This window comes from Barbatula barbatula (genome assembly GCF_947034865.1).
Source record: "Barbatula barbatula genome assembly, chromosome: 14".
Classification (NCBI taxonomy): domain Eukaryota; kingdom Metazoa; phylum Chordata; class Actinopteri; order Cypriniformes; family Nemacheilidae; genus Barbatula; species Barbatula barbatula.
The window spans coordinates 2,565,985-2,582,499 of record NC_136777.1 but is presented as its reverse complement, the minus strand read 5'-3'; positions in this window follow the sequence as shown (position 1 = coordinate 2,582,499).

Here is a 16,515-nt window from a genome sequence, read left to right as displayed (position 1 = left end):
GAGTCTGAGAGAAAAGGGCAATAGAAGGAGTCTGCCAGCACAGAGCGGGGTATTTATTGCCCGGACATGAGATAAAGACCAAATCAAATCTTATATAACAATACACTGGGTAAACAGTACCGGAAAACACTGACTAAGTCTTTCTAGCTTCAGTTTGAAACTTTGTGCATGAAAAATAGAGATAAAATACAGTGCGTATGGTAAGCTGTATTTTTTTGCTTACTAGTGTGCTACACTATACTTCTTTTACTTTCCTTATACTTTTTATGTACTTCTCACAAAGATGCTTAAATAACACTTTAGTATATTTGATTTACATCGACTAATCCACTTAAATTACAATTAGTTTATATATATATATATATATATATATATATATATATATATATTTCAGTGTAAAAAGGAATACCTAAACATAGTGGTATGCTTATGTAAAAATATAGCACAAATAATAAACTATATAAAACTATGATGTTAGTTCTTCTAAAGAATACTTGTAACTATACACTTAGGATAAACACTTCTAAATTAGTAGTTTACTGACAGAAAATAGAATGATAAAAACTCAGCTTAACAGAGACTTTAATAATAAATACAAGACAAACACCCACGAGGGGGTAACATAACAAAACACAGGAAAATAATAACATGACAAGACTAAGACTAACTATACTTAAACAAGACTAAAATTAACTTTAAACACTACAAAAGACTACAAAACTACACTGGACTAACTAAACTCACCCAACAACCACAATGAACCAGCACAAGACAGAAGACACAAGGACATTAAATAAGGGACCAAATCAAGAGGGGAACAGGTGTAGGGCATGAATCAACAACAAGGAAACGAGAGGATGGGAACAGACGAGATCGGAGAGAGCATATGGCAAGCCAAATAAACAATAGTCGCCTCTCTCCACATTACACATGAGGTTCATGATCCTGCCACTAGACCAAGAGAAACATGACACGATGCGGCAAAATCATGACAATAATATTGAAAAAAACAATATCAATGTTATGCTTTTGAAGGACACAGGATTGTTGCGGAGCAAAATGAGGTTGCCCATGCGACCACAGCAGGGCCTCAGTAATCTCATATTTATACTGCACGTTAGCTCATTTATAAATGTCTTTATAAATCAGCAGACATGTGCAGCGGAATAATTTTGTTGCTTCCAAAACCAATTAAAACTTCATTAAATGTGAAAGTAATTAACTGATGAGTGCACAAAATCTGCCTAGTAAAAGACATCACCAGCCAGAACTCATTACAACTGCTCTTAGTTACACAATTCCCTGCCCTCTATTTTCCAACATGCAGGAGTAAATCAAAAGACACTTTCATCCTTCAAAAATCTAAAAGTCAAGAATCGTTCCTAGTAGAAATCTCTCTTTAAACTTTAAATTAACGGGTCACATCTTGAATCTCATCTTAGAAATAAAAAGCTCAATGTGTTGTCCTAGTGTAATATTAAGAACTTAAAACTATAGTTAAATAACAGCATTTATCAAAAGCTTTAAGACATATGGTTTCTAAAAACCTCAAAATGTTTGTGAGACCCCAATCTGCCGTCTATACACAAGCAAACTTCTTGCACAAAACTCGCAGAAAGTTTTCAGTTTTCTGAGAGCTAGATCTCATTATTACAATAAGTATCAACAGATGCAATCTCAAGATGACAGACAATCATTTATTGTTTTCCAGGTCTGTGCAAACCTCCATTTGTAAGAACTGTGTCTGACAGTTACTGATGGAGGTCCAATAATATACCAATCAAATACAGATGCGACAAAATCATCATTGTGCTTTTTTTTTAGATAAACCTGTCAGAATTTGTCATAATACAGTGTTGCAAATGCTATTGTTGTCTTTAAAAATACATGCTAAATGTGAATGAATCGAATATAGCTCATAATGTAAGAAACAAGCATAATTTTGACACGTTGCATCTTGTTAAATATTGGCTTACGTGTTAATGATATATAGACTGTTCAATAAGTATGTACATTTTTCAAAAGAATAATTTTGCGTATTGTTATTTTTACGTTGTCATGCCCTATAAAAATACCTAAGCCCTAGATTTTTGAAGAGTCCATATGTGTATTCCACTCATTGAGTTTGTATAATGGGTCAAAGGTCTAAATATAACTTCCGTGAACCATGAGACTGCCTCCAATAATGGAAAAGTATGTTTTTAGCCAGTGAGGCAGATGGGCAAAGAGTGAAAACCAGGGCCCACTTACCGAACCAGCAATGAGAGAAGAATCCTGGAATCACATCAGGAAAAGAATCAATGCGCTTTTCCAAGTCCAGATCCAGGGCAGTCTTTTCCATGTGTGTGCACACATCTGGATCCCATGGCATCAATAAAAAAAGATTTGTTTTTTTCTTACAATGTGACCATAAACATAGTTACACTGAACTCCAACAGCTCAAATTCGATAATCTCTGCCCATGTTTTTAATGAATTGCCATAAATTTACAGCTCTCCATGTCTTCAAATCTGAAAACAAAACCACTGTGTTGAATTCTGCTAAGGATACTGTCAATACGGTTGCTGGAGAGATAACTCAGAGACAGAAAACAACTATTTTGCCCACGCGGGACAAGAGAAGCACCCGTGATTAATAGCTTTCAGATGTCAGCTACGACAAACTGCTTGTATTCACAACAGAGTCAGAGAAGCGGGCTTATAGATTGAGTGGGAGAGAGAAAGTAAATAAAGGGTGCTAGCCGGGTGGAGATGATCAAATCAAACCTCAGGAGTGACAAAGTCATCCAAAAGCAACGTGAAAGACTGACAGCATGACAGGACTCGCTAAAACGAAACCAATGAGATAAAAATCACTTACTTTGCAATACTTGAGGTCTGAAAAAATACAGAGGCATCTTTTCTGTTATTTTGACCTGTTCATTTTATTATAGAAACAATATCATTATTGGAAATGTGGGAGAAATATTGTCAGTTTTTTACAAAATGTAACAAAAATCTAAACACATACTTTCAAATAGTACATTTTTAATTAATGTTTTCCACGGCTGTACATACTAAATATCATTACTTTTATTTTTGGTCATACCAACAGCAATTGTTACATTTTGTAAATGTAAGTGAAGCAGACATCCAGAACTGTACACTACTGTACACGAGAACCTGCTGGTTTATACAGCAATATAACAAAAAAAGAAACATGCACAAAATTAGAGAAATGTGTGTTTTTATATAATTACACTCAAGTCGTCTCATCCCTCTTTTTCTTTGCTTTCCTCTGTAAAACGCAAATGAGAGTTTTAGTTTGTTCCTCACAAAAAGCAATTGTATATCTTCAGGACATTTGTGAAATATGTACTGGTCATACTGTGTGTACTAGTTGAATAAAACATGATATGTTGTGTAATGAACACAAATTTTCCTTGAAGTTGGACACCTCATGAAATATTTGCCCTGTATCCGTTCCTGCACATCAGATCTCTAACCAATTGTAAATGATACCCGGGGAAATTTAAATGCAAAGCATGCATAGAGAATCACAATAAAAGGAAAAACAGGGCGCTGGGTTTATGTGAAGCTATTTGCTATTGCACCGCTCAACCCCAGAGTCACTGGGACTGTTTATGATGGGTTTTAGTGAGTTTTAGTAATCAACAGGATCTTCTTCTCCTGGTGGAGGATGTAATTGGGGAGGACAGGTGCTCCTCCTCTCTCGCCCCTGATCCGGTCTGTGTGTGTAAATGAACGGCTCTGTGTTGTGAAGGGCAGGCTGGAGCTAATTAACGTCTGTGTCTCTGAACAGAGTCTGGCGCTGTTCATCATTAAAGGGCAGCCGAGGGCTGCGGGTCGCAGTCGAACACAAGCACAATGAGATATTTCCTTAGAGAACACATGCGTACACTGTATTTAAATGTTGAATAACGCATTCGTTTCATACCGGCGTGGCCTATTTCACACGACTGTCAATTACAGAAAGATGCTGTGAGCAGTTAGACTTTAACTCAAAAGCATTAAAAGTAGTGAGAATAATTTGTGTTGAAAGGGTTATTGAAAACATAAATGAACAGATGTCAAAAAAGGTAGTGATCAAAACCTACTTGCAGAAAATAAATCAAATGAAGCAGGACACCAATTAAACCTATAATAAGGTTGAGGTTTTTGGAAAAAGACTAGTTTCAAGAATGAAAAGTTGATCAAATCTTTCATTTTCTTCTACTTTCAATGTACAACATTACAACAAACCATATGTAGGCCTGCTTACTGTACAGCCAATGTTTTATTTATATTTCTTCGAATTAATTGTTTTATTATTATGAATCTTACAGAAATAACAACATAACAAATATAATGTCCACATTGCTTAATGTATTAACCACCACGCAATGTTTTCTGCCCTAAACTAACAGTAGTGATTACCAAAATACAGTTTTTACAGGAACATCTGAAAAAATTCAATTATGGTTATTTACTTAAATTAAAGTGGTTGAATGTTAGGCTTCATGCATTTCTGACTTCTGAGAGAAGTTGAATGTGCTGCCTCAAAGTTGGATTTAAAATGTGAATAAAATATATTTAGTTGTTTATTTGCCAAGTAAATCACAATAACAAATGTTTTTGAAAGAATCCATCAAATATTTGTGTTATGACAGGTTGTTAAGCACTGTATTTCCAAAATGCAACATGTACAGCATATGAGGTGACAAAAAGTATACTGTCTACACGTTTACCATCCTGTTATGTGTACTTTTTTCTTTCGTATTTCTAAAAACGTGTAGGCAGCATAGAGAATACTACAGTATTCTCCAAGCAGTTGTGAACACAGCCTCTCTTCAGACGTCGCTTGGATGCATTTAGCCTTTAACGCCATAAGGTTTCTAACAGGTTTGCGTAAGCGCAGTGCTCACTGTGTCATGTTCTTATTTGCCCTCTCTCACTAAACAACACTGGATCAATTAGGCATTAACACATCGACTGCTTAACATTAATCGACTGGCTGTAAGATAGGCTGAGTGCTTCTTGATGAGTTTTTAAACGCTCGGATGATATTAGACCGCATGCTCTGGGAATCATTCTGGAGTTTATTTAGACAGGCAGTTGAAATTTTGACACATCGGACACAAATCCATTTAGTTCCTAAACAGCGAAAAAAGCTACAATCACATGATATGACATCATGCTAGCGCAATGGCAACCAACGTAGATTGACTACAGTTTCTAAATAAATGGATTTGATTTGATTTTAAGAAGTCAACATGGCACACATGCAGATGTGAGCATTCAGTTACTGGCTTTTCCAGCAAATAAACAAGGTAAAATCTTTCTTGATTAATTGTTGGGTTTTTCTCAGTGCAATGCAGGTGGAAAGCCTACACAAGACAGATAGACTTTCCATCGCCCAAGTGAAACTAAAAGGTTTTATTTCCAACCAAATTCCTCAGACTTTAAAAGGTGGTCGATCCATCAGAGGGGGCCAACCCGCTTTTAACCTTGTTGCGTTGTACGACCTAAGAGAGCCTATAATTGTACGCAAGCTAAAAAGGTTTGTTATCACATATACAATTTGACGTGAGGCACAAAGGGTTGCTGTAACACCCAAAATATGAGATAGCTACCCTTTGTGCCTCAACCGAGGTCAATGTGACCCAGGAACTAGAGAAAATTATTTATATCTAGGAAAACCTCTCAGAGGAAAACAGGTGGTGATCAAAACCTACTTACAGCATAGAAAGCCGGCGTCGCTTCTATATATCAACAAGACACACGGCGGGGTGAAAACATTTAGAATACTTTTTACCTTCCATTCCTAACCTGGACATTCATTTATGATCTTGAAAAAGGGAAAAAGTAAATACGCAACACTGATGGTACAAATCTCTTTGGAAATTTGTACTCATAATAATACGCTTATGATACAAAGTATAATAACATTTTTGTATTTCCCATTAAAATGATAAGACAAAATAATAGATGTCTACTTTAGTTTTCTTCTGAAATGGTTTGGAATGACATGATGTGTAAATATGTTTACTTAATTCATATTTAATAAATCATAAAAAAATAAAAATAATAATACAATTATAAATATAATCACAATAATCAAAACAATATTTTATTACAAATATTTGTAATATTTTTGTGAAGTTAACTGCTCCTTTAGGACATGGCTAGATGTCACCTTTAACATCAATGGAATGTACAAACATACAAAATCAGTTAATACTTAATGTCAACAGTATGCAGAACGTGCTGGTATGTGTACACAGCAGGCCAACATCAGAACAAACCAAACAAAAGAGAGGGATATAATCCTACAATTATCAGATTCACGCTGACCTTGCTCGCAGATGGTGGCCTGTGTTCTCTCTGCCTGCGCTTGTTCTCTTTCCAGGAAACAATCTATGGTGACGTTGCCAACAGCCAGTGATAAAGTGGGCTATCAGACCCAGTGGGCTGCATGGCTGGTTTGGAAGTGTCTTTCTATGCGCCTCTGCATTTTCCTTTCCTGCTAAAGAATGTTTGGACATGTTATGATCATGCGATGACGCAGGCCAGCAGAATTGGGACGATATCCTACAATATGATGAAAATATATGCAACCATGTCTGTGAAATCTAGGCTGAGGTTTTTGGACGTCTAAGTCATAACCAGAAAAGGACGAAAAGGGTAATGTTCGTTGCTCTGTAAATTATAGGTTATGCGAAAGATTTAAGATACATTACTTAAATTTATGCTTTTAAATACGGAAATGAATGCTTTTATTTTATTTACGCTACGTATTATTATTTATCTTGCACAAAAATACCAGAGGTTGGCTTCCTAAACATTGACTCTAATCTTTGACATGGCCTTTGTAAACATATGAATGTTATATTTTCAAAGAACCAAATAGACAGTTTTGTTCACTCTGGAAAAAATGCACGCGTTTTAAAGCACGTAAAATAATAAACCCACAATTAGTTTAAAGCCTGATATTTAAGTGCGTTTCCTTCACCTGCGGTAATCCAAGTGATAGGGCAATTGAAGAGACACCAGTAGATTGGTGCTATAGCAGGATGGAATATAAACAAAAATACCCGACCATTACAAAGCAAATAAGACTTCCCTCAACTCGTTTATCTATCCACGGGTCAATACAATAACAGCACCAGGAAACAATGCTGGGGACAATCTCATCACTCTCTCTGAACCTCAGAGAGCCGGGGAACATTGAGAGGTGCAATTACCCAGCACTTCCTCTCAACAGGACATCTCCACTCCACTGGACCACACTTGAAACAGAATAAACATTTGATTTGTTTTGTTGAACATGACTCCGGCGGTACTTGCTGTTAAATGGTGCGGCGTGAACGACCTGCGAGACATTCTGGCCAATTTTCCGGCCCTAGTCTCTATATCACACAACAGATCGGTTTTCTCCCGATTTGTTGAGATTGAGAGAGGGTACCCTAAGCTTGGAATGGTGTGGAAAGACAAAACATTTTGCACTCATGGGGTCACAAAAGTGGATGTTCTGTATGGATTCCCCTTGTAATTGATATAAAGAATGTTACATGAGTAATTCACTTAAAGGTGCTGTTCGTAATTCTTTGGAGGATCTACTGACAGAATTGCAATATAATGCAAATACATAACATAACTATGATCAGGGGGGTATAAAGACCTTACAGTGTTATGTTTATATAACATGATCTATTTCTATCTACCGTGGGCCCCCCCGCATGGAATTCGTCACGTTGTTTCAACAGTAGCCCTAAATGGACAAACTGCTCTTGTGGTCTTGCGAAATGATCGATCGTTTTCCAAGAAACGAAACATTAATATTTGGCTTGCACTGCCTCGGAGAGCCGCCATGTAGCGCATCCACGACTTCACGTACTCTGTAATCACGTTGGAAAGGTCACAAGGGACGTAAGCGAAAACACCCACTGTTTATGAGTGAGGAGAAAGAAGACCGTTCAAATGTTCTTGGGTGTTGAATGACATGTTATATGTCTTCGTGCAAGATTATTGTTTAAAATGGTCAGTTTGTGTGTCTATCAGCAATATTTAAATCTTTTGAAATCTACGTCACTTGTGACCTTTGTAACGTGATTACGTAGTACGTGAAGTCATGCACGCGCTACATGGAGGCACTCCGAGGCAGTGTATTTTTCTTTTAAAAAATCATTTTAAATTTTTGTTGGAAAATTACTAACCATTTCGCTAGACAACACCCTTATCCATCGGCTGGTGTCATGAGCCTTTTGAGACTGTGATGAAACGGAAATTTGGACCTTAACCAACAGCCCCGTTTAAGTTCATTATAAGAATAACCTGAAAAGCTTTTCGCAAAAGCCTCAATTTGTTTTTGACTGAAGAAATAAACATACAGATGGCTTGTATGACTTGTTGGTGAGTGAATTATCACGACATTTTTTATTTTATAGTGAACTCCTTTAATATGTTATCTCGGCAAAGAAGCAAAGCTGTGATTCGTACGATCTAATTTGTACGTTTTCATATGGCCCACGTTTGCTCTACCGTGTTGGTTAACCATAGGAAAGAATAATCACAGATGAGATCTCTTTAATATCTCAATTATTTCTTATAGACATCGACGAGATTAAATAGAGAGCACATACATTTTTGTAAAAAAAGTCCCAGATACTTCTCTTGAGAAAAGACCTAGACCATTAGCTTTTTTCCAATAATCGTCCAAAATCACCACCTTGTAAAACAGCTGCAATGTGCTGTAAGGTTTGGTTGGTTTTAAAAAACATGACGGTGACTATTTCTAGACTCATTTTGGAGAAGTTTCACAATAGTTCCTGGACCAAGCCTCAACCTCCTCTGTATTCAGATCCGGTGATGTGGCACGCTGTATGATACTTACTGGCTTGAGTAACAGGCCACTTCTTCAAGTGCCAATTAAAATGAAAAAGACTGTCCTCCAAACTTTCCCTCGCTTTGATCCACCTCCCCTCTCTATACTGTATCCTGGCGCTCTCATTCATTTAGCAGATGAATAAATGGAGAGGGAAGAGTGACTTTCTGCTTTCTAATGTGCAAATGCCTCATTTGTGTAATTGTGTCATGCTTGCATTAGCATGAGGTTTCAGGTGCCTAATTGCTCAGCTTTAATATTGCAGCGAGCACTCGTTCCCTAACAGCACCGTCCGTATGTCCTACAGACTGGCCTTCTGGAATAAATGAGAAACAAAGAGAGGCAGAACAAAAAAATTACTTTTAAAAGCCCAGTAGAGAGAGAGAGAGAGATGACAAGAAGAGTCTTGTTCAATTTGTCAGCTCCGAACCCTTAAGACGGAGTCCATTTTTGTTTGAGTGATACTTTACCACCAAGACTACCGCAAAACAACAATGCTCTGAGTACACATCACTCTTATCAGCACGCTGGTGAGAGCATGTGGGCGATAAAGTCAAGCGTGGTAACAGGGAAGTGTAGACTAGCAGAGGAATCATCCGGATGTTTTGGTAGAGAAATAAAGATCGAGTTCAGTGAGAGTATGTATATATATCGGTTTATCAGTGGCCTAATGAAGCTAATACATAATCTATTATTAGGATTGCGTGACCTGAGGGGCTTCTAGAAAACAAATTGGAAGATGACATGAATGAAGAGGTTGTGGATAATTAATAAAATGACCCAATCTGATAGGAAACCTTCATCGGAAAGGTGTGCCACTACTTTCACCCGCCACTTTCATTCATGTTAGGCAGGATATTACGTTTTATTTTTTACAAGGTGTTCGAGAGCATTTAAATCAATCACATATTGTTATGAAATATTAAATGTTTGACTCTCTTTTCTCATGTATGTACAAAACTAATTCATGTAAATGCAAACCTAAAGACCCACATATTGATATTAATAGCCAAAAATTGCTCTTTGAAACCATAACATGCCAACGTTAAATTCAAAGAAAAACGTGACATTATAAAATAATATAATAAGTATAATATAAAGATCAATGCTGGAGTATTAACCGCACTATTCAAATTAAAAATAAGTTCATGTATCCCAGACCAATTGAGCTGTACTCTACCGCAGCAATAGTTTAGCTGTGTCCAGGAGTCTTCACGTGGCAAAGTGACGTCAATGCATACCCTGTATTATCGGTCACACCTGAGTTGTGCAAGAGATGATCGTCGTTTGACTTAAACACACACACACCTGTTGTTGTGTTTTTTTTTACCGTTTTCACGAAAACGCGCGTGTTCACCTGTCATGTAGGATGTTCTCCCTAATATAATTGAAATTTCCACTTGATGGCCTTCTCCTTGGTATGTATTTTAATCAAGATTCAAAATTTGTTGCATACGCTTTTGATATGACAGTGATATATTGTATATGTGTTGCTTATTATTATAAACATTATGCTTGAATGCTACGTTAGTATAGTGTAGCTTGTGACTGTTGTTTAGAATGGGTACACAGAAGGATGTTTATTATTTGAAGGAAATTGTTAAATGTCTGTGAAACACTGGTTTAATCAATAAACAAGTAAATTGATGAAACTGGTCACACCTTTGTTGACATTAAAGGAATACTACACCCCAAAATGAAAATTCCGTCATCATTTACTCACCTTGTTGTTCCACATCCGTCTACACTTCTATGTTCTGATGAACACAAATATTGTTCATTCAAATATCATGTTCTCTGTGTTCATCAGCACAAAGAAATGTATATAGATTTGTGGTAAAACTCGAAGGTGAGTAAATGATTACAGACTATTCATTTGGGGTGAAGTATCACTTTAAGACGAGCTGTATGTCTGTTTATGGCATGACACAAGGTAAGTTCAGATAAGCAACTTTTTTTCCAGATGACATGTGTTTGAGTTCATATTGAAATCTCTAATATATTAAAATAGGGATACAGATCAATTATCCCCCATATCTGTATCGTCAGATAAATGGTCATTTAATAATAATAATAAAATGTAGTTATAAAATGATTTATAACATAAATCATTTCTTCTGGTTAAACTTCTTCAGGTGCACGCTGCTCACAGTTAAAATACTGTACAGTGCTGTCTGTCGTGACCATTTACTGTGAATGTGTAAATCAACAAAAGCATATTGTTTGAATCAGACCGCTATCTGATAGCCTAGACTGTAGTCTAGACTGTAGACTTGTGGCTATTAAGACATTTTTGTCTGGGTTGCTCAGGAATATAATTAATAATTTGTTTGTTGAATAAAAAAATATACCAGAAAAGTTTGAAGGTTAAATCATCTTTAACTAGTGTCAAGTAGGCTTGGTACACGATTTTCAGGGGAAACTATAGAGAACTAACAGTTAACTTGATTTCTGCAGTTAATTTTTTCATTTAAAAGCTTTTGTTTCCGTCTTAAGAAATGTTATAGTAATATCTAGAAACTGTATATTGGCCAATATATCGGTTATCAGCTTCCAATGTTAAAGAGTCACCGGTTATCGGCCAAAATGTACATATTGGTGCATCCCTAATATTAAATATATATGAGCACTTGGGTAAACGTTTGGAGTCCTTTGGTCTCTGTTTCATCTAGTTTTGTTGGGACTTTGCTTGTGCTGATCTCAAACATGCTGTATGTCATATTGAACACCACCGGCCATCACTCAGGCCATTTAAGAAGAGCAGCATGTGTTGTTTTGTCTCCTCATTAGCAGACGAGTTCAGCAGCTGTCTGATTGTGACAGCAGTGGGTCTAGCTGCAAGATAGAAGATTCACTTACGAGAAGACAACATAGTCTGTCAGCGTTTGATCTTATTGATTTATTTCACAAGTATCTCTTTCTGTATAATACAGTGATTGTTATGTGCACACACTAACACTCAGGGAATACATAGTATACACAGATAAAACGCACAAATGTTGAGCCAGACGTACATTCTGTTGGGAATGTTTATTAGTGTTTTCATATGGTTATCTGTGGAAAGCATCTAGAGCTAAATTTTGTCTGGTCATTTGTGTTGTATAGACCATTTCACATGATGTAGACACAGGTCTACATGATGTGAAAAGTACTTCCGCTTTCATTTTTTTATTTAATTTTTAAACCCTAGATGTATAATTAAATCGTAAAGATACTGCTAGTTGTATTTATTTAAGCAGCGTTAGAAAGCTGAAACGGGAAGTTCTGCTGGACCAGTTGTTTTCTGAAGTGGTCTATACAGATTGTTTTTGGGTGAAAGATCCCTTTAAAATGTGAGTAAACGTATTAGGTATATTCAGTATATACATTAGGCGTAACAGTGCCAGATCTTTCTCTCCTACAAAAATCAACAAATTTCATAACTCCACTGAGAACTTTAAAATGCAATAAGAACACATGACACGTTTTAAAAAAAGGGCGCTTTACCAGTGTAAAACAAGACGTCAGATGTCATAAAAAAGTCTAATCATAGGAATAACTGCCTCGTTCCAATTTTAACAGCGGAGAGAAACTGAAGGGTTTAGTAAGGATATCCTACATTTGCCCTTTATTTCTCGGTAGAGACTAGTGGGATAGTCTATTTTAGAAAGCGCTTTGAAAGCGCCCCAACTTTTTAAAATGTGATTTCACAGCTGCCACTGCTTAGTAATATCGTACAGAAGGCTTGTTGTTCTGGAGTATGTTTCTCTTTAAATCATGTGATGATAACAGAACAGCACATGACATCGCCAGGCCTCTTAGCCCTCCGGTGCAGTGACACGCTGGTAAACACCTGCGTCCTGGTGGGGCCGTTGTGAGGGTGCGTCTCGCGCCTGCAGATAATGGGAATACGCAAAGGTGTAAATGAGCTCCGTTCTCGGCTGAAAAGGTCTTTATGGATGGTCGCCCGCTATCACACGCCTAAGAGGCAGATCCATTTCTGACGCCCATTAGAGTGTCGCCTGCCGCAGGTCCGTAGATGCCTTTCAGATATCCAATTTAACACACGGCGACGTCCCGACAACATCAGCTCTCGTCCTTTGTGTGGCTGCAAGCATACAGTATATCATTGTGTTGATCAGGCTGAGGCAGATCTGAATTATGTGTGGTCGGTTCTTATTTCTTTAACAAAAGATACAAAAGAAGAGACTGAATTTTTGTGATATCACTGTGGTGATGCTGCTGGTGATGATTAAGGAATTATTAGGATTTCAAATAAAGTTTTTGTCATCCTCGAAACACCAAATTATGCATTGTAACATTTAAATGTACATAAAATAATAAAGTAAAGGTTCCTGGCCAATTGTAGGCCTATATGTAAAAATCGTTATTCAAAACAAATGTATAAAAATGTTTTTCTTAAAGAGCTTTAGCCCTGTTGGAATGTAACTGCAGGGAAAATGTGCTTCCGTGCAAATTATTCCATCCCTATTCAAATAGATTATTTTAGCTGCCAATGGGATCATGAAACTGTTAAATTAATGAGGTCCCAGATTTTTAACAGGTCACAGTGTACTGGGCAAAAAAACAAAATGAATAAAGTAATCACTCAGGTCACAGGTTTAGAGTTCAAATGGAAGTGAAATTTGCTGCGTGTGGTCATTAGATACTTTTAAAGATGTGAGAAAATCAGTTGTCCTACTATCCGCGCTATCTTACAGAGCCCTGCTGTAAATTAGAAAATGATATCATTTATCATCTTTGCTTTGGCTGTCTGACTCACTCTCTTTTTTTTCTGAGACCTCTGTTAAATGTTAGCAGGTGGTGGTAGTGTAGCGGTAATATGATAAAGACAGCTCTGGGGTCTCCAGCGGAGGGGAGATTTAGATCTGACAATCATGTACGTGGACCTTTGGCTTTTTCATAGACAATAGAGTTTATGAGAGCACGTTACAAACTTTCTGGATGTACAGAACATATTCATAATCCAGGGCTCAACGCTAAAGATTTTTCTATTGGCCCGGTCGGGCAAGTCATTACATTTTTACTAGCCCTGCCAAATGTTCACTGGCCCCACCGCAAAAATGTAGTGAATAAAAAACATTTTCTAGTTACTTATATTTTAATAATTAAGGTTATAATACCATAAAAACTATTAGCCTAACTGAGAAATGTAAAATATTGTTGAAGACAACTAATAAGAAAGTAATTAAAGTACAACAACCGGCTGCCTGTACATTATCATTTACGTAAAGTTAATCAGACCGACGTAAAGTTAATCAGACCGATGTAAAGTTAATCAGTCAGGAGACAGTTTTTTGTGGTTTGGGGAACATTTAAAATCGAGATGTTTATTATGCTGCTACCCCTTTAGGACATGCGTGGATATTATATACCGTTCCCAATTTTCCCAAAGTATTACATTTACATTTATTCATTTGGCAGACGCTTTTATCCAAAGCGACTTACAAGTAGTTTTTTACAGTGACACATTACTGCAGAGCAATCAGGGGTAAGGTGCCTTGCTCAAGGGCACTTCAGTCATGACCTGCTGGCACTGAGATTTGTTTTTCTCGTTAACCTTTTTAAAAGCAAATTTGACGGTAAAAATATTTATCATATAAGTGTATTCGCAGATTTTCTCAACAAATGTATTTCACTGGGGTTACCAGGGTCAGTAATCGGATGCTGAACACATTTCGTTGACTATATCAAAGCAAGTTTGATGATTTGATTCTGCACACAGTCAGTTATGTTAGTGCTCATTGTGATGCAGAGTCTGTAACCGTGGTGACAGCCAAAGGTTCATTGTGAGGGGGGGAAGTGAGGGCTGACAAGCCGTTCTGAGTGCGCTCAGTGAAGAGCAGTGATTGTGGAAAAAGTACATGCATATTTTATAGATGTCAGCACTTATTTAGGATCAGATTGAGAAGGGAGAGGTGGAGTGCGGGATGAGAGCGGACAGCATTTGAAACATCTAACAAGATTTTTACTTTTGCTGAAAAATGCTCATGAAGAACGTAATGCTACTATGCAATGCTAGTGGTTCCAGCCGGTCGCTATGCAGTTGGTAGCCGTTGAATAAGAGAGTTGCGACACTCGATCTTGCCACCGTGTGGTCACGTGGAACCTCGCTAAAACAGCAACTGTATTCGCATAAATTTAGCTCAATATTATTGCACATTGTTTACACATCATTCACCTGGCTGAGATTCCTCCTCGGCACCACTTGTGTATTGAGCACTTGCACGCGGCATCTGTTGGGGGTCTTTATTGTCCTCTATCTACATCCTTTTCCAATGCATTGCTTCTATTGGCTTTCCACTGTCTCTTTCCAGAACTCTCTCTTCTTTTCCCAAACGGGATTATTTACTTCAGATTCCAGTTGAATTTCTCCATTCGCCGCAGGACTGCCCGGAGCCACAGAACAATCAAAGCGGGATCATCCTCTCCTCACAACCTCCTGAGAGATACAGAGAGGACGTATCTGAGGTCGTGCCGTGGCTTTGGTGTTTTTTAGCTATACAGGAAAAAAGGTCATGTACGAAGCGCCACAGAATAAGTGATCAGTCAAACAGGAGTTTCCACCTCCAGTGGACATCTCTGGATTTCCCGTTTTAGAAACGACAGCCGTTCAACGGCTCATTGAGATTCACCTTAAATTAGCTCTCACATCATTTCAATTAGCATGAGGGAATGTGTACTGGGTACACAAATAAATGTTTTATTCATCATTAACAAGTTAGTGTTATGTAACCGGAATTGGCTTTCCATGAATGATTAATTGGCCGGAACACTTAGTCAGTTCAAATACTGATAATAAGCCAAGGAGAGTTTCAGCTGTAAATGTTACAAGCAAGTTAAGATGCTTTTGAACAGCATAATTACTCTCTAAAAGATTTAGCCAGCATGGAGGCATTTACTTGCTGAAGAGAACGTTGTTATGTTTTGCACCATGTAAAAAAAGTTATATTCTTTGACAAATTGTTGAATTATATTGACTAGTGTTTATTGTTTATCAATGGCCAGAGAGCAGGGTGTCTGATGATTTATATGACTTGCACTACCGGTCAAAAGTTTCAGAACACTTTCTCACTTAATCATATTTTACTCACACTAGCTGTGTTTCCGTTACCCTTCAAAATGTGCAAATTGATATAGCGTATTGGAAATACCCCCAATGGAAACACGTCAATTTTGCAAAAACTCTCATATGGCAAAAAACTTTAATCGCATGAGATGTTTTTTCAAATGAAAAAGGCATATTTCACAAAACTGCAATGAAAACGCTTTTTATCTCATTTACGAGTCACATGGTGTACAAAAATAAGTAAACTGAGAATTGAGTGAAAATTTCATACATAATGCATATGTACTTTCAAGATGTTTTTCAAGATTAGATTAGATTAGATTTAATAATAATTTAGACTAAAATAGATGAGTTAATGCAGTCAATAAGGTTACAGAGCAGTAGATTAGTTAATGCAGTTATTGACGTTACAGTGCAATAGATGAGTAGATGCAGTTAATAGAATTAAAGTGCAGTAGATAGGTTAGTGCAGTTATGGAAGTGGTCCATTAGTGCAAATGAGCATTCAGTTAAATATTCCTGGTGTGCAAGTGAGCAGTATAGAGTGCAAATGATGATGTGTGTGTGTAAACAGTCCAGCATAG